The sequence below is a fragment of the Perna viridis genome, chromosome 14, assembly GCF_037379345.1.
Source record: "Perna viridis isolate PV_CMFRI_1.1 ecotype Kerala chromosome 14, ASM3737934v1, whole genome shotgun sequence".
Classification (NCBI taxonomy): Eukaryota; Metazoa; Mollusca; class Bivalvia; order Mytilida; family Mytilidae; genus Perna; species Perna viridis.
The window spans coordinates 759,963-779,863 of NC_142458.1; positions in this window are offsets into that span (position 1 = coordinate 759,963).

The window sequence follows — 19,901 nt, forward strand, 5'->3', positions numbered from 1 at the left end:
GATATTCAGAAGGGAAAAAGTACTGGTCGATTCACTGAAGTTGAACTAATACATTCGAGAAAGGGCTAGTTTTGACCAGTGCGAACTGGTGGACCGTTTATGTGAATTTTATGTACATCTGTATTTAATCAATTAAAAAATATGTCGCTGAATTTATATGCCGTTTTTATATTTTGTATTGATTTGATGTCGCTCAAATGATATACGCAATTACTCAAAAAGCGTTGCTCAAAAGAAAGTCGCTGAAAAGACAATGTCGCTCAATTTATACATTAATTAAAACTTCAATTAATCAGTCTGGCGTTTTAAACATTTGGAGTAACAGAATTTAGTGAGAAGAGATTGGTTTTCTCATCGCATATTTAAGCACATCTAGGACGAAGGTCAGTGTGATCTATTGCCGTCACTTTGTGTTCGTTGTAGTTGTCTGTTGTCATTGTTGACTTTTTCAAAAATCTTTTTTAAATTTTATTTTGTTACAATCTTTTCTAATGCCTATAAATTCATTTTAAAAAATCTTTTAAATTTCATTTTTGTTGCAATATTTTCTATACCTGATTTAACACTCTAATTCATCAAGGATATTGAATCAGCATCCAAACGAAGTCTGCAACCTATATTTTACATTTCATTGACTGTATTAAAGTTTATTTCTGATCTTTAAAAAACATATTCCTCTCAACTAGATATATTTCTCAGTTGATAAGCTTTATAGCTCAAATGCTACTAGTCATAGACACCTATGTGTCATGTAAAAGCGCTGAGTTTCTGGGCACCCTATCCAGAGACACGTGCATTAACATAAACGATATAATCACAGGGGCTTGCTCCCAATATCAAATATACAGCCCGACTAGTATATAACACGAAAAGGGGGATCTTAGATTTGGGAGTAACTCGCTTCAACTAATTTTCCAACTAATAAAAAAGTAATCAAGGGAATCAAGGTTATAGCGGTAATCAAAAGAATGCAGTCCAGGGACAAAGACCAGACATGAAAAACAGACATACACAACAAAGAACATAAAGTAACTAAAATCATACATACAAAGTAACAAAAAATGAGCAACTCGGACTCCACTAAAAACTGGGAGCATGGACCAGGTGCACCGGTAGGGTAAGCGTCCTCTGCTTTTCTAGAAACACCCGCCCAGTTGCTCGTAAAAAGTCAAGTCCAAGGTAGACTTGTGATATGAACACTCCATACGCAGGTGCTGAAGGGATGTTGCCACAGATGAAAGGAAAATTGACAATTCTGAATGAAAAGTCATCACGTTTGTCGTAAAGTTTGGTCAGTAGTTTTTCTTTACCATCGATTTCTAAGTGTAGGTCAAGATATGAGGCTGACTTCACAGTGTCTGTAGTATCCTTTATCTCAAGTTCTTTTGGGTAGATGCGATGTATCAAATCCCCAAAATTAGAATTGTTTAAAGATAATACGTCATGTATATAGCGGAAACTGAGATTGAAGGATCTAGCCAAACGATATTCTTTCTTTCTGATCAGATCAGCTATAAAGTCAGCCTAATAAGAGTGAAATAAAATACACGATACAGTGAATGTTACATCAGGATGGTTTCAGGTGTTGTCCTACCCTTTTGTAACAAAAATGGCCAAAAGATGAGCGGCAAATAAAAGCCTGAAATCCCTTTCTTTATATAAGTTTCTTGATCGGAACAACTGCCCATTTTATCCGTCAGGGCCTGTATGAGATATCTGAAACCAATTCCTCCAATAGGTACTCAGCATTCCTCTTCATATTCGAATTCTATGATTGAAGATTAATAATTATACACTTGCAGGATTTTTACTTCTAGCTAAACATGAAATGGTTTATTACGCGCTTAAAAATAAATAGGCAACTTGAATATATCGACATGAACGACTTGTTTATTCGAGTAAATGCATAGAAATAAACAGGTACTGATAAGAGTTCATCTATTTTTAATTACAAACTAAATTAATCAGCATATTAAGTTCGCAGTAAAAGTTGTTTATTGGGTTTGTTTATTGTTGTCAACAACATAGAATTGAAATGAACATATTAGAAATACCTACAAAGTGGACCTAACTATCTGCATGTGAACCTTAATGGGGTATGCCAATGGGACTATTTTCTTGTGGTAGAGTAAGAAAATTACAGATGCTTCCAGGCTTTACAAATCTAAAGGCGCTGGCGACTGCTATATCAATTCTGATCTTCGATCTAAATTGATAATAAAAACAATTAAGTATCAGTCATATGACATCTGTCCTCATTAACACTCATCAAGTCAAAAGTTGATATATTATTTGACCATGAGGTCAAAGGTCAAGTTCAAATATCAACCAATCTAGTACGAGGCGCCTTGCCTTGAGAAAACATAATCCCATACCAAATATCAGATGTCTAAGTAAAAAGACAAAAGAAAATTATGACTGGGACAAAATGTGTATGTCATTTGACCTTGGAGTCAAACACCAAGGTCAAAAGTCATCCAATCTAAAACATTTCATTCTAACTTGATGTGATTTACTTAAATGTCAAACAGGTCAGATATCTAAGTAAAATATCAAAAAGTAATGGCACAGACAAAATTGCGAATCGTATTTTGCCAAAATTTGTATGTAATTTGACTTTGAGGTTAAAGGTCAAGGTCAACGGTCACCCAATCTGGTACGCGACACTCTGCCCCGAGAGGATCTACCAACATACCAAGTATTAGAAGTCTAGGTTAAAGGACAAAAAAAGTTATGGTCTGGACAAAGATATACTACATATTTCTATTTTTGATATGTTTCACCAGGTCTTGGAAAACCAGTTTTTAGTGGAGTCCGAGTTGCTCATTTACTTTTGTTACTTTGTATGTATGATTTTAGTTACTTTATGTTCTTTGTTGTGTATGTCTGTTTTCCATGTCTGGTATTTGTCCCTGGATTACATTCTTTTGATTACCGCTATAACCTTGGTTCCCTTGATTACTCTTAAAAAGACAGAATCGATGCAAACTAATTTATCGGACTACGATACTTTAATTACAGAACTACACCAACAGGCTTTGAGAAAAGAAAAAAAAATATAATGATGAATGAACTACGCCAAGACCCTTATATTTCGATGAAAGGGCTACGCAAATCGATCCAAGATGAAACTCATGAAAACTTACCCAAGGACCCAGGTAACGAAAACTTTCCCCTCATCCGACAGACGATCCCACCCAGCGTCAAAGTAGACCCATCAGAAGTGGAAAAACTATGCTTGTGCGCCGATTCCTTCAAAACGTGAAACACATGATGATGCATAGATCCGATCGGATAACGTGGTGCTACGACCTGTACCAGACCATTATGGAACCATGGAGGATGTCGACTTTGTACAAGGACTCCTTGACCTTGACACCTTGGATTCCAGAGAGAGACACTTGCTTGTGATAGATTATGGATGAAGTAGATATATCTATCTCTCATTTCCTCACGAAATATTATCACCATAAAAAATATAAGTGTCATGTTGTCGGTTCATAATCTGTTAAACAAAAACAAGTATAACAGGACCATCAATCGCAATGGTCATTACATGTACTTGGTTCTGTTAAAATCCCAGTGACGTAACACAGGATATGACCATGGCCCAACAAATGTTCCCCAAAAAGACAAACTACTTTATGAAATCGCACGAGTATGCTACCGCAACCGCCAAACTCCACGGATATTTACTGATCGACGTGGAACGGGGCACTCCCGACACATTGAGATTGAGAAGCAAAGGAGATTGACGAACTCGGAGCAATAAAGATTTACAAGATAATGCCCTCTCGAGGGATTCATTTAGAAGAGGCCACCGGTGGTGATGCCATACACGTGCAATGGACGAAAGAAAGTGCACAATGCAAACCAAAGAATGAACTGACATAAGAAAGAGAGGCCCCAAAAAGACCTCGTGGTAGACCAGCTGGAGGAAAGAAAAAAGTCGACCAGAAAACAGATGTGACACCTATAAATACTTTATATAGAGGATTTCGAAAGAAAGATCGTGCAGGTGTATTAAGAACGTTAAAAAAGTGGTACAACGTCATAATATCAAATTAAAGTGGAAACCAAAGCGGAGCATCGTGCATCCTTGCATAAGAATCAACGACCTTAATAAATCAAAAAGTTACAAAAGTGCAACTAGCTGAATCATATTGATCTACGATACCAGGACCTTAGATAATGAGAGGATAGTTCAGCAAAAAATAGGAGGAGTTATATGGAATAAACAATGAATACCTAGACCAAGACCAGAAGTCATGTAAATGTGTAAAAATCCACATCCCTTCACCAAATGTCCACTTCTGGTAATATGCAGGTCCACTTCCGATCCCCTCCACTACCAGTCACTTCCTGTCCAAGGTTACAGGATGTGACGACATGCACATTGGGGTGCTCCACCCGAAAAATAATAAGGCTAGAGCTCATACTATACTACTGACACAACCAATGTCATGGGTATTTTCTTTGTCATTTTCTTTCATGGTTTATCCCTCCTTTATTTAGTGAACTGTTAGACTTTGTTGGTAGATTCTAGCAATTCTGGTTTGTCTTCAAATGTATTGTTATTGATTACAAACGTTCATTATTGAATATGTTAGGATAATTGGTCACTTTTACATTGAACCATATTGTATGTTGGTGATTGACTAAGAATTAATACAATACCTCTCATATATATTGCGAATTTTTGTATGTGGACGCATGCTTCCAAGTGTACTCTCACATCATTAGCTTTGGTTTCAAATACATAGGAAGATTTAAATTAGAAATATGATTAATACGAGAAGTAAAGTTCTCAAAACAAACAAATATCGATTGGGAAGCCGAATCAAGTACCAAATGCAATGCCAGGAATGATCAGTGTTTTTAGGGCTTTTGAATTTAATTAAAATTCATAATACTGTAAATCTGGAAAAAAAAGTCAAGCTAGAGACGATGCACACTATCGTTAAACATTTTGGCCTTCAGCAGCGTTATTGGTCTAAGTTGTTGCGTAAAAACACTTATATTCATTAAGCGAATTATGGTAATAGTAGTATGCTGTAGGCTAAAAACCACTAATTCCACTTTCCATAGGCTTCTATGCTAATTTCACAATATTCAATGGCTTCTCTGGACTTTACCTTAACTTTAACCTGCAGAGGACTATGTATCAGCATGATTCTACATATGTCAGCTCACAATCCTCAGAATGGCATGTGGGGTTAGCAGACTTGCAGTGCAGTACTGGTCACCGGAAGTGAAGGGTCTATAAATAGCATGGGAAATCCCAGTGTTTTCACAAGATAGGGGTATATTTAAAAATCATTATGGAGATTAGGCTTCACATCGCAAAATGCACCTGTAAAATGTACAGAAATGTTTTTCCTTTCAGAAACTGCTTAAATTTTTTAAATAAGACGAGAACTTTTTTCACAGCACTATGAGGAACAGGGGTAATTTCTGCGTAGGACTATTTTTGCGTACGTTCCAAATGCTCATTGGTTGAATTGGTGGTCTGTAACCTAAAGAGTCACTTTTTGTCTTAGAAAAAATAAATAACTATACAGGTATCTTCCTACACACATACTGAATGCATTTGCAAAGTTTCAGTGAAATGTGACAAGCACTTTTTTAAATATTTGATTTTTAAATATAGGGTAACCAAGTTGTGCGAGCAAAAAAGTGACAATATTCTACCATACTTAAATGCATTAAATATTTGCAAAGAACTTTTTCTGACTTTTCAAATAAAAAATATCAATCACAACTTGTTTTTTAACAATATTAATGAAGAAATAGTTTTAAAAGTAATCATTTTCTGAGAAATTGGTCTATTTTTAAAAAATTATTTCTGACATGCCTCCCCCTTTTTCTTGATCACATGTCAAAAATCCTTAATCTTTAAATTTTCACAAAAGGTGATATATTTGGCTTTAAATTTGTAAATACAGTGTTTTCACATTAAAACATGACCAGTAAAGGGCACCTAAAGCAAAAAAAGTACTCAATAATGGATTTTCCATGTTGCCATAGGGGAATGCTGATATGGCCTTAACCGCAGTAATGAAAGTGAGTTTTTCCTCATTTCTAACCTAATTTTTGCTCAAATCTACACAAAACTTGATTTCAAGTGCTTATTACTACTATATTTAGGTAAAGACAGCCCTCAAAGTTTAATATTTGATATTTTTACTAAATTTTCTACACTTTTAACAAGATAGGACATAAAAATCAGCCAAGAAGACCAATTTTCCATAATTTGGACCCATAACTTAAAAAAATGCATATTTTGAAGGATTTTTGTAGTGTATTCCTCTCATGGCAAAGTTAACAAGATCTTCAAGTAGTTTAAAGCTATTTCAAGAAACTTTTCATTTTGCCATGGCTTCAACTTCAGGCTAAAAACCACTAATTCCACTTTCCATAGGCTTCTATGCTAATTTCACAATATTCAATGGCTTCTCTGGACTTTACCTTAACTTTAACCTGCAGAGGACTATATATCAGCATGATTCTACATATGTCAGCTCACAATCCTCAGAATGGCATGTGGGGTTAGCAGACTTGCAGTGCAGTACTGGTCACCGGAAGTGAAGGGTCTATAAATAGCATGGGAAATCCCAGTGTTTTCACAAGATAGGGGTATATTTAAAAATCATTATGGAGATTAGGCTTCACATCACAAGAAGCAAAATGCACCTGTAAAATGTACAGAAATGTTTTTCCTTTCAGACACTGTTTAAATTTTTTAAATAAGACGAGAACTTTTTTCACAGCACTATGAGGAACAGGGGTAATTTCTGCGTAGGACTATTTTTGCGTACGTTCCAAATGCTCATTGGTTGAATTGGTGGTCTGTAACCTAAACATGTGTTTCAAAGAATAATCATTCATCATAAAAAAATTGAATTTCACGGTATTTTGTATTGACGTTGTGATTTTTAACACTGAAGATTTTGCATTGTTGTTCATTTTTTAAGACATAATTCTCGGAAAATCCATTTTATAAGTTGTATAGAAAATGAAGCCCAGAATAAAGTTTATTACAGTCTTTTTCCTTGCTGTATTTTTCTAGACAACTTTAGGTGGCTTTAGGTAACATAATTATATTTATCATAGTTTTACTACGACCTGGCCATTTATATCGCCCTATTTGTACCTCAATGATATCACAATGGTAAACTGATCACTCAGTGAAGTATTTCGATTCTTAATGCTAATGAAATAAATGCAGGCTATTTGTGGTACGAAATTGTAGAGAAAACTACTACTGTGATGTCAGTAAAATTGAGTATGGCATCGGATTTACGACTTTGGTATGTCATTGACGTTTGTCATATAGATAACACCGTTCTACCACGTTTAAAAAAAACACGTCATATTTATATTATAATAACTTAAAGTCAATTTGTATTTCAGATTTCCTCAGTATGAAGTTAATTACAGTCTTTTTCATTGGTGTATTTTTCTATACAACTTTAGGTAACATAGTTATATTGATATTAGATAAATGTGTGTCAACGATATTTTGTTTTTTTTCCCCTCATCTTCAGTATTATAAGTATTTCCTCATCATTCCGATTTATGCACGATGTAATTAGTTCGTTCTGTTTCCTCATTCTACTTTTAGGGCTTGAATTGTCGCGCGTCTAAATTAATTCTTATGTGATAGAAGCTGAAGTATTTTTTCTGTCGATCATTATTAATGTTAAGCATATCAGTATCAATGCCCGTATTAAGAAAACCATGTTTCCGATGTCTTTCAGAATACTTTAAGAAAACTCTCATTTAACTTGTTCCGTGAATTTTCGTGTATAAAAAATGTTGCTGTTGTTCCGAAAGTCTTATAGCCACACCACTGATACAGACACTCTACTCACACACAGGATACAATGGTATAACACATTATCCTAATGGGTATGTATTAAATTCGTTCTCTCTGTTCTTAATCTCTGTGAAATAAGTTATCCTTAACTAATACATTTGACAAGTGTATTACTTTAACAAAAATCAAATAAAAATTCGAGCAAAACTCTAAAAACAAAACACTAATTATAATTTTTGCTATAATATGACTTTTTTCAGTCTTATCCTCAAAACATTCATCATGGAAAAATTAAACAGATGGTAAAACGCAACAAATACAACAGCGTATTACCTTTATCCAAAACTTTTAAACTTTCGAATATCATCCAAAAGTAAAAGTAAAAAGTATAACGAGTCAAAGACACATTAATGAAAATAATCATTTTGTGTAATGCTTTAACCATGCACTTCCTTTAATGTAAGGTCTAACGGGCTGTCAAACCTAGATTTAACCCATTTGAAATACCTGTATCAAGTCATGGCAATTGCAGTACCATCTGTTTGGGTGGTGTAATATTTCAGATTTGTTTGGACTTGATTATGGATCGGATTATTGTTCAGTAACCATTATTAAATAACCAAAATCACTGTTAATCCATGGATGTTATACCGCATGGACGTCATACCGCATGGATGTTATACCACATGGATGTTATACCGCATGGATGTTATACCGCATGTATGTTATACCACATGGATGTTATACCGCATGTATAAAGTTAGGAAAAAATTGCAAACCCTGACATTTTTTTCAATCATGAATCAATAGGTTGATGAGCAGTTAATGTCGTATGTTTACAATAGAAGTGTTTTTTTCCAAACACATGTATTATACCGTTAAGTATCACTACAAATCATTAGAAACTGATGAGGCACTGCTTCGTAAGTAGAAATTAAATCCAGAAATCCGCGGATCTGAAAAACAATTCTTCTTTCAACATTTGGTAATATTTCGTTTCTCTCTATCAAAAGCATTACACTAGGCGTTATTTGAAGCCATGCATCTTTCAAAAACAAATATTTTGTTAGTCATGAGATGTGGTCAAGTAAAACCGGTTTTAATTTCTATATTCACAGCTGCCAAAGAGGGTCTGCAGTCCTACCACAACACTTGTTACTTCCGTAGTGGTATTACTTGAATGTAGATCTTGAAAAATTTGGGAGATCTTCTGGAGACCTTCAGTTCAAGAATATGATCAAAACTAATACATTAAAATCTGTGATTTTTCAACAATGTATACTTCTATTTCCCATACTCAGTTAAATCCCGACTTAAAACATTATACATCGTTGTTTTTCCAAAGAAGATGGTACATCTAGATACAAATATATAGCTCTTTGTAAAGATTTCCCATACTTTGTAAGAAATAATTCAAAATATCTTTCAAATATACAGAAGAATATATTAACAAAATGCTTGAATTTTTGATCGACAACATTATCCAGTGTTTTGAAACAAACGGTCGGCATTTCAAAGGGAACAAATTATGCTCCTATACTTGCTGATCTTTTCCTTCACTCTTATGAGGCTAACTTTATAGCTGATCTGATCCGAAAGAAAGAACATCGTTTAACTAGATCCTTCAGTCTAAATTTCCCCTATAAAGATGACATATTATCATTAAACAATCCTAATTTCGGGGATTTGATACATCGCATCTACCCCAAAGAATTTAAGATAAAGGATACTACAGACACTGTGAAGTCATTTTTGAAGTATTTGTTTTTTAATTTACCAATTTAGGCAAATACAACCAATAAGTATTGGTTCTGATTATTTTGCCACAGAAACCAACTTTATAGTAAAGATGAACAACCGATGTCAGCCATGCAGGATCACTTCTTTTTGAAACACCACGCGTGTAATATCACAAAATATGGGTGTATCAGAAGTACATTGTTTAAATGGAAATTATAAAATACGAAATGCAATAACAATTATTATACAGCATGTAAATTTTCATTATTTTGTTAAACAGCTAATCTTCCTTGCTGATTTCATTTTATTCATAGATATAAATTATTCATTAAAAGTGGTGAAATTTTTATGCATGTTTATTTTTCATTTTTTTAAAAATACATTCATCATATCAAGTGTTCCCAATCAAGGTTTTTACCCATTGAAAAAGTGAATTAGCTTGCTTTGTTTTAATATTTACATCTTCTTGTTGCATTTCTACACTTAAAGTCTTTTTGTCTGTTGTTTTCTGTGCATTTACAGATATTTAATTTCTTCCATAATCTTTATCATTGAGATCTTATTTTGATGTTATTTCACTTTTAAAATCTAGTCAATTTATTTTAAATCTTTAAAAAAAATGACCCAGTATCTAACTGACCTAATGCAATTTGGACATTAGAAACATATATTCATAAATATGAATGTGGCTTTTGTAAGTGATTTTTGTATATTCAATTTACAGATACCATAAAGACTGGTACATTAAAACCAATTGTATTAATCACACCATACAGATTCAAATAAAATCGTGTCATATAGAAAATTCTAAGGGAGTTTGCCTTCATGACATGTTGTACGTGTATGATGGTTAGTACTGTGAAATAATACTTGGCTAAAATTCAATATTATTACCCGCTTTCAATTAAGCATTTCATTCACGACACTAAAGTTTTACTCGTGTCATAGTTATCAGGAGTTGCGCGATAATTACTTTTTAACGTGGAAAATTAACAACATAAAATCAACTTTAAGTACAAGTCTACCTAAGAACCATGCAGAGCATGAACATATTTTTTGTCATGTTTCATTATAGTGCAAATGAATTCAGGATGTTACGTGTAATTTTAGAAACAAGAAAAAGTAATGAAGGAAGTTCGAAAATAGTTTTGTAATGATCTGTAAAGAAAAACAAAATCAATAGAATTGTGACTCACTGCATTACTTTCTCTCTACTACAATAATTGGCATTTTATTATAAATTTGTCTTGCAGAAAGATTTTTACATTGTATAGAAAGTTGAAAAATTATCGAAAAAAATATGATATCCCTTTTATTTCAACGACCATAAGCCTGATCTACGAGTAATAGAGAAAAGGCGCGTTTTTTTTTTAACAATTTAGAAGAAACAAGTAAGAGTAGATATTGTGTGCTTATTCATGGAAGTAGAAGCAAGAGTAATTGTTAATTAAGACAAATTGGAAGACTAAAATAAGTTTTTCGAATGATTTATTCCTCTACAGGACCTGACAATACTAGTATTCAACTTGTGCAGTCATGCTGTAATGGACACGGCTGGGTCTTTGGATCTATGGAAAGTTCTGCAGGTGAACTGTACATACTGTTTGTAACTGATATATCTGTATCTGGTACCGGTCGAACGGAATCACAGCAACAACAACTATAACTCCTGCTCAAGCAACAGGTATAAGTCTTTTATCGCTTCATTTACAAAATTTGAAATGTTCATTTAAGATTGGCATGTACCCCAAAAAAATTGAGATAAAGGATACTTCAGACACTGTGAAGTCAATTTCATATCTTGACCTACATTTAGAAGTCGATGATAAAGGAAAACTATTGACCAAACTTCACGACAAACGTGATGAATTTTCAAAATTGTGAACTTTCCTTGCATCTGTGGCAACATGGAATGTTCATATCACAACTCATACGTTATGCCGGAGCTTGCCCTAACTATGCAGACTTTTTGTATCGCTCTAGAACTCTAAAAAGTTGGCTTCTGAACCAAGGCTATATTGCTACAAGATTGAAGTCATCACTACAGAAGTTTTATTGTCGTCATCATGAACTCTTGGATCTGTACCTTGAAAACTGATTTATTCAACGTGTCATAGTTTTCTTTTTCTCGTTTGTCTACCACGGACGGGTGTTTCTTGAACAGCAGGGGACCCTTACCCTACCAGTGCACCTGGTCCAATTCGCAGTTTTTAGTGGAGTCTGAGTTGCTTATTTGCTTTCGTTACTTTGTATGTATGATTTTATATTGTATAACCCTTATTTATAAATAGAAAGTAATTTCGACAAGCAGTGCATTTTAAATTGGCGTACTAGTCACAAAATCAATTATCAAAATGAAATGTAGGTAAGATTACTATGTTCTCGTCACAGAATTTGAAATATTTCACGTGTGTATCTAGAATTTTTCTGTCTTGCAAGTTCTTACATGCTCTAGTCAAACTGTCATGTCACGATAGCTATGTTTTGTATACCTGGTCAATATAGAACATTACATAACATATTACTTTTTGTCTTTGTTTCACCTATTGAATAATACTATGTTACTGTATACAGGCAATTGCGCCACATATGATAATCATATACTGCTCGATTCATATGATAATCATATGGTAATCATACGACAGTCATGCGATATTTAACATTTGATAGTCATATGATTATCATATGATTTTCATATGTTAATTTTGGCTTGAAAACATATGACAATTATATGCTTGTGAAAGAGTAAGCAAGGGAACCAAGGTTATAGCGGTAATCAAAAGAATGCAATCCAGGGACAAAGACCAGAAATGGAAAACAGACATAAAGCAACTAAAATCATACATACAAAGTAACAAAAGCAAATGAGCAACTCAGACTCCACTAAAAACTGGGAGCATGGACCAGGTGCACCGGTAGGGTAAGCGTCCTCTGCTTTTCTAGAACCACCCGCCGAGTTGCTCATAAAAAGTCAAGTCCGGGGTAGACAAACGAAGAAAGGAAAACTATGACCCGTTGAATAAATCAGTTCTCGTGGTGCATATTTATACACCATAACGATCCACGAGTTCATGATGACGACCATAAAACTTCTGTAGTGATGACTTCAATCTTGTAGCAACATAACCCTGTGCCAGAAGCCTATTTGTTAGAGTTCTAGCGCGATACAAAAAGTCTGTGGCTTTTCGGCAAGCTCTGGCATAACGTATGAGTTGTGATATGAACACTCCATAGGCAGGTGCTGAAGGGATGTTGCCACAGATGAAAGGACAGTTGACAATTTTGAATGAAAAGTCATCACGTTTGGAGTAAAGTTTGGTCAATAGTTTTCCTTTACCATCGATTTCTTAGTGTAGGTCAAGACATGAGGCTGACTTTACAGTGTCTGTAGTATTCTTTATCTCAAATTCTTTGGGGTAGATGCAATGTATCAAATTCCCGAAATTAGGATTGTTTAAAGATAATGCGTCATGTATATAGCGGAAACTGAGATTAAAGGATATAGCCAAACGATATTCTTTATTTCGGATCAGATCAGCTATAAAGTCAGCCTCATAAGAGTGAAGGAATAGGTCAGCAAGTAAAGGAGCACAATTTGTTCCCATTGGAATGCCGACCGTTTGTTGAAAAACACGTCCACCACACTGGACAAATATGTTGTCGATAAAAAATTCCAGCATTTTGTAAAGATCTTCCTCTGTAGATTTGGAAAAACATACGATTATCATATGATAACCATGTGATTATCATATGTAAGCCTATTCATGTGATTATCATATGGTGCTCGATTTATATGAAAATAATATTATGCAAATTATATGATTCTCATATGTGGCCCATTTGCCTGTGTAAGAAATACGACATGAGAAGGATTAGCAAGTTTCGTGTGTGTGGAAAATATTATAAATAACTTGATTACGTATATGATCATAATCAAATTCTTGATAATTTTTTTATTTTTCATTTTTTTTTTTGGTTATTTATATTAGATTGACAAAAGAATGATAAATCGGAATTTTGGTATATAAAGAAGTGGATCTTATTTCTACATTAAACCTGTCCCACTGCACCGCGGACTGTTTATTATAGAAAAGAAATATTTTAATGTAACCTAAAGACAATTTTGGAATCATACTGGAATGTATGTTTTTTTATGTTCATGAAATATTTTCGATAGAACGTCACATTTCCCCAAACAGGGTTATGTATGTATGTTATTGTAATGTACTTTCTGAGTTTATCTTATTATGTCGTAGGTTTTGTTTTGCTTTATTTCTTCAAGATGTTTCAAACTGTCCTTTAGTCTTTTCTTTTGAAATGTGATGACAGTGTCATTGGTTCAGAACTAACATTGTTTATCCCTATATAAAGTTATAATTGTTTACTTACATGTAGTGTAAGCAAATTACTTTCCGTGTTTATTATATTTTGGCGGATTCTGTGATGTGAACATATTCGCAGTTATCAAATATCGCTGTTTCAAAAAACGATTAGCGCTACGTAACGTTAAAATCTATTAAGTAGGCACTGTTTTTTTTCACTCTTCTGTTCAACGCGAAAATTAGAACATCTCGGAAATGTTCATGTTTACAAAAATCATTTACTTATCACTTATTCCTTGCAAAATAATAATAAAAAATACTTAAACCTAGTCCAATTCGTAGAAATGTTAATGTAATAACGTCTGGGAATCGATTGGTAATTCAAAGGCTAAATCTCCGAAACAAACTAAGTTTAGCTCCTTCGTCTCTGTCTGTAGACATAGTAGATACAAGGACCTCTGTTTCGGAGATTTTACGTAATAAAAGGTACATAAACCTTGCATTTAACTTACTCAACCGCACAGTTAGCGATGACGGCATATTAAATTATTGAATGGAACACGTTTTGTATTACAAGTTTTGTTCAGCATAAAGTACGCTTTAAATATATTACAGCGTTCTGTCTACGTTTTCATACGTATTAGACGAAAACGGTTCATTGGTTATAATAGAGATACCTTTTGCTAAGTATACAGCCGTGTTGAAATACGTTGAGATACGACACCCAAAACACAACAGAGCGACTAATGCTCTTACCAATATCATTGCTATGTACCATACCAATGTAATTTAATTCAGATATAACACGCTTTCTGATAAGATAAACCAATTTTGTCTTCACGAGGAAATACTGTTACATTTTTTGTCTATTTGTAATAACCTCAATGCCTGTTGTGTGCAAATGAATTTAATATACGACGCAGGTCATTTAGTGTGCACTACGTGATAAAGGTTATTTCTTCATAGACCAAAAAAAAAAAAATAAATAAAAAATAAAGCAGTCATTCCTTAAATATGTCAATAAAATAGAATAAGCAAGAAATTATTCACTTATGTTTTTTTCTACAGAACATGGATCTTACATAACTACTCCGTGTTATATATTTGATATTGAATAAAAGAATATATAACTCTATGTGGTATTTAAAAAAAACATTACAATTATGTTTCTGTATAAAGACACTACGACAAATATTTTGAACTTATTTTCAATTTCTCTTTCCAGAAGACACACCAGTTATCGTTGGTACTGTAGTCGGTGTTTTGTTTTTTGGGCGGAACAGTTATTATTTTAGCTTATGTCATCAGGTGGAGGTGTGTTGACTACCCACTAGTATTTTTTTTTTAGATATAACCAAACCATACCTAAGCATCAAAATGAAACGATATAAAGAAATCGAAACCAAAGAACATGCCCAAAACACGAAACAGAGATTATCTACAAACAAACTACAGGCAAATGAATATTAATTTCATAAACTAATGATAAGGAAAACAAAATAGCTTTAAAAACCTTGAGCGCTTAAAAGTATTAAAATCCTCTAAGAGAGACAACAGGAACCCAAGAAAGTACAGCATATCCTGCTCCGTCATCAGCAAATTAGAATGTCGTAAATAAATTTTAATGGAAGTATTATGTATGACCTTAAGATTTCTTTCTCGCGGGATATTAGGTTGTCTCGCAAGTAAACAAAGGAAGATGGACATGCTGTCGTACCTTACTTCCTTCTACCCATTATCATCATATAATCGATACTATATCTTAGGGACGGTTTGTTATTTTTAGTCGGATACGAATAATTATTTTTTTGTATTTGAGACCAACCATTATTGCAAAGTTTAATAATCTAACAACTCAACTGACAAATTTTGCACAATTTTGCAACAAATTGCAAATTAGTGACAATCTTTTTGTCGTGAAATTATATTGAAAGAAAATATGCGGTATTTTTAGCCCATAGCTTTCAAAAAATATTTGTTGTTACCATCCAAGGAAATTAGCAGTAATCTGTGTGACAAAAAGTAAGACAAAAAACTGCTGACAAATATCTTTCAGCAAAAATCAGATCTACTGACAAAGACATATGTTCTCCTTGTACGCCTCATATAAAAGCTAGTTTAATGTTCTCTAGTTTTCGACTGTCAGCTCAACTTCAACGTCAATTATGTTTGAAGTCTCCGTTTCAAACATTTAAGATGTATCTCACATAGATTGAAAACAATCGTAGATTTCGGCACCAGCTCATTACAATAAAGTACGAATGATATGGCGATATTTACGTCAAAGCATGACAGCTGCTTCGGACTTTCTGGACGAATAAATTACTGGAGTGAAAGAAATCTTATTTCAAATTTGTCAATAGACGACTTTCATATTCACGTTCGTTCTTCATTTATTTCTAGATCAACTCGGATCAACAGACGCAAGATCGGGGCTAAGGGAACAGAAACTTGAATTGATAATTACAAAGAAATTTTAAATGAAACAATATAATGAAAAAATTTTAGACATTGTGTAACGATAGGAATTACAAATTTCATATGAAGCTCCAATGTCTAGATTATCTGTTACGAGAGATCCAAGTTATGCATAAAATAATTAATTGGGGCACATTCATGAATGAACAAATTTATCTTAAGTATTGTTTTACCGGCAGAAAAAAAAATAATTTTTCATATTGATTTTTTTAGTTCACCTGTCCGAAAGTCAGGTTAGCTATTGCCATCACTTGGCGTCCGTTATTGTCATCCGTCGTTAAAATTTTTTAAAACTCTTCTGCACTGACACTACTTGACCGATTAGAACTAATCTTAGTATGACTGTTTCTTAGGGTATCCTGCATAGAATTTGTATGAGGATTTTTGATTCGTCGAAAAACACGGCCGCTGTTAATAGAACATAGAGGAAGGACAGTAATTTCTCACATCTCCAAAACTGTTAGGTTTAGCCAAATTCTGACTTACGGGGAAAAGTGTTCAGCATGATAAGACCTAACTGTGGTCAAATTTTGGTTTTAATCCATTTAGCTATGTTGGAGTTATTGTCACCTTTACTAAAATAGAACATGGAGGTCAGACAGTATTTTTTTCGCAAAAACTGTTAATTTTAGCCAAATTCTGACATGGATGGGGTAAAAGTGTTCAGCGTGATTAGATCTATCTGTAGTCAAATTTCGTTTTAAGCCATGGAGTAATTGTCCTTTTTTGTCGTTTTTTTTCTATTTTCAAGGTTATTTCTTTCAAAAATGTTCTCTTCTGACACTACTTGACCAATTGGGAAATATTTAGGGATAAAGTTATCAGACGCTTCCTTGTAAGAGTTATTGCCCATGAAAGGGGGAAAATGACGTTTTTGTTACAGTTTTCAGCCAATATCTTGAAAACTAAGATAGAAAGAAACTCACAATTGCTTAAATGATCCTTATGAAGATCAATCCTACCAAAGACTTCTTGAGTCAAAACTGTTGGACAACTTCTTGTTAAATTTATTGGCCTTCAAAGGCAAGATTTAACCAGGGGAGCCATTCAGGCTCCTGGGAACCTCTTGTTTATTGCAAAACTTATCTTTGAAATAAAAAAAAAACATGCAAAATCTAGTTACGTATGTTCTTCTATGAAACAATTTGTACAAAACTCATCAAGGACGATCTGTTGTACTGTGTTGTTTTTTATCAATGAATTGGATGATATATATTTTCAAAAAGTTGAATGATCTGTATCGTCTAGTCAACTACATAATATATGACTTACATGTCCATAATCAAGACAAGACAGCATTAATACACACATATTCATAAAAATAACATATTTAAATACAAAGAATTTATTCTTGTTTTCCCTTAAGCGCCCGCCGATCTGCTTTTATATAAATGATGTCCCTTATGCATTCTTTGTGTGAAGCAGACAGATGTTAATGGCTGCCCGAAAATTAAAATTATAACATTGTAAATTTGAACTATACAACTTTTCATGCCGTATTGCCAACTTTCCTTAATTTCATCTGTAGCAACATCCCTTCAGCACCTGCTTATATGGAGTATTTATATGACAACTCATACGTTATATCAGAGCTTGTCGTATTTACAAAGACTTTTTATATTGCGCGAAACTTCTTTCAATTATGATTCGGAAACAAGATTATGTTGCTACAATATAAAAGTTATCACTACAGAAGTTTATGGTCGTCATCACGAACTTGTAGATCATCAATGTGTATCAATATGCGCCAAGAAAACCGATTTGTTCATTGTGTTATAGTTATCTTTTATATTTCGTCTACTCTAGAATAATAGACAATAAATAGCAAATGATAGATCAGAGCCCCTCTTTTCTAATATTCTTGATCCATTCCTGACATGGAAGGTCTCCTTTGAAATGATATATTATGAACTGTTATAATAGCATTGTGTCCGATGGCTAATAAAAATGGACTTTTTTTTTTTTAGAAGAAAAATATCTTAGAATCCCATATTGCGTCTGAACTAACCACAGTTTTGTGCGTTGGAGTTTATACAAGAAATTTGGTTTGTGTTTATCAATTCGTCGAGTATAATCGGTTCAGTGGATGTTGCATTACAACCATTAGCCTGGCACTCAGTTGTAATAATGCCGGAAAATATCATAAAAAATCAACATTGTGACAATATGTATGTACATGTATGTAAGCACATTCTTCAAAATTCAGTTTGTGGATGGTGGAATTTATCACGAAATTCAGCCTTGTTATGAACCCTCGAGTCGTATTTTCTGTTTAAGAATCCCTGATTCATGGTTGAATCTTTAATTTTTTATTTGAAATCCATCCATATAAAGTCAAATGCAAAAAATCATGGTATGATTTTTGTAAGTTTAAACAAAAATCCTTAAACCTTCGCCAAAATGTAAGGTAAACTCGGAACTTTACTTGTGTGTCAGTTTATCAACAGCCCGGTAACTAAACAAATTATCGGGAAACGATTCCTAAATATACCATCCTCATGTTGCAGATCGAATTGAAAACTTTGTGTTAACTCTATCTTTTATTTAGATATATATATTATAATATTCTACGGTGTCTTATCTCTTAATCATTGAAAATGCACTAAAATGCAATCCAATTTTCGGGACATTTTTTGTTCAGTGATTAATAGTCAACTTTTGTCAGATAAAGTTCTTTTTACATCTTTTGAACTTCTATGCATGTGATCTTTACATGTTACGTGTTTCTCGATACCTAAAATACACGTTTCACATAAATTACTTATCAAAGTATAGTAGGGTCGATTGATCTTTGATCCCTCCTCTTATAATAGCAGAAAACTTTAACGTTTTTCTCTTTGATTAGTACAAAATCTACATCGATTTATCTTTCCATTGACATAAGATATAGTCGTATAACCTCTAGGCCCATTAAAGTTCTAAAAATTCCTAGCCGTCCTCTGGACTATTTTAGAATGACTGAGAATTACTTAGCATATATTCAACAGATATATGCAATTAAGTTGACGTCGAATACAAGACATCATCGACTTGCATTTAGATTGTTTCTATATTGTAGAATAAGTTGAAGATCAATATGATTTTTGCTGGAATTTTGCAAATTCTCTTGAATACGTCATAAAGTGTTATCAAGGAAACCACAATTCTAGCGAAGATCAAAAGAATGTAACTCAACAAACAAACAAACAAATGTGATACTTTTATTTATTGATTGATTTGTTTTCATAATTTAGTATTTTTCAGCTCCTGTATATGGAGTTTTTATATTACATCTCATACAATCTACCAAGGCTTGCTGCAACTACCACCCTAGACTTCTTACAATTATGCTTCTGGAACAGGGAGATGTTGCTCCAAGATTTATGGTGCAGATGGATACACCGTAATGATCCACGAGTTCATGATGACGACCATAACACTTTTGTAGTGATGACTTCAATCTTTAGTCTTAATCTTAACTATAAAATCATAAATATGGCACGTACTTATACATTTTATTGTCTTGATTCTAAACGTTGTGTACAACAATCCTTTACTACAGA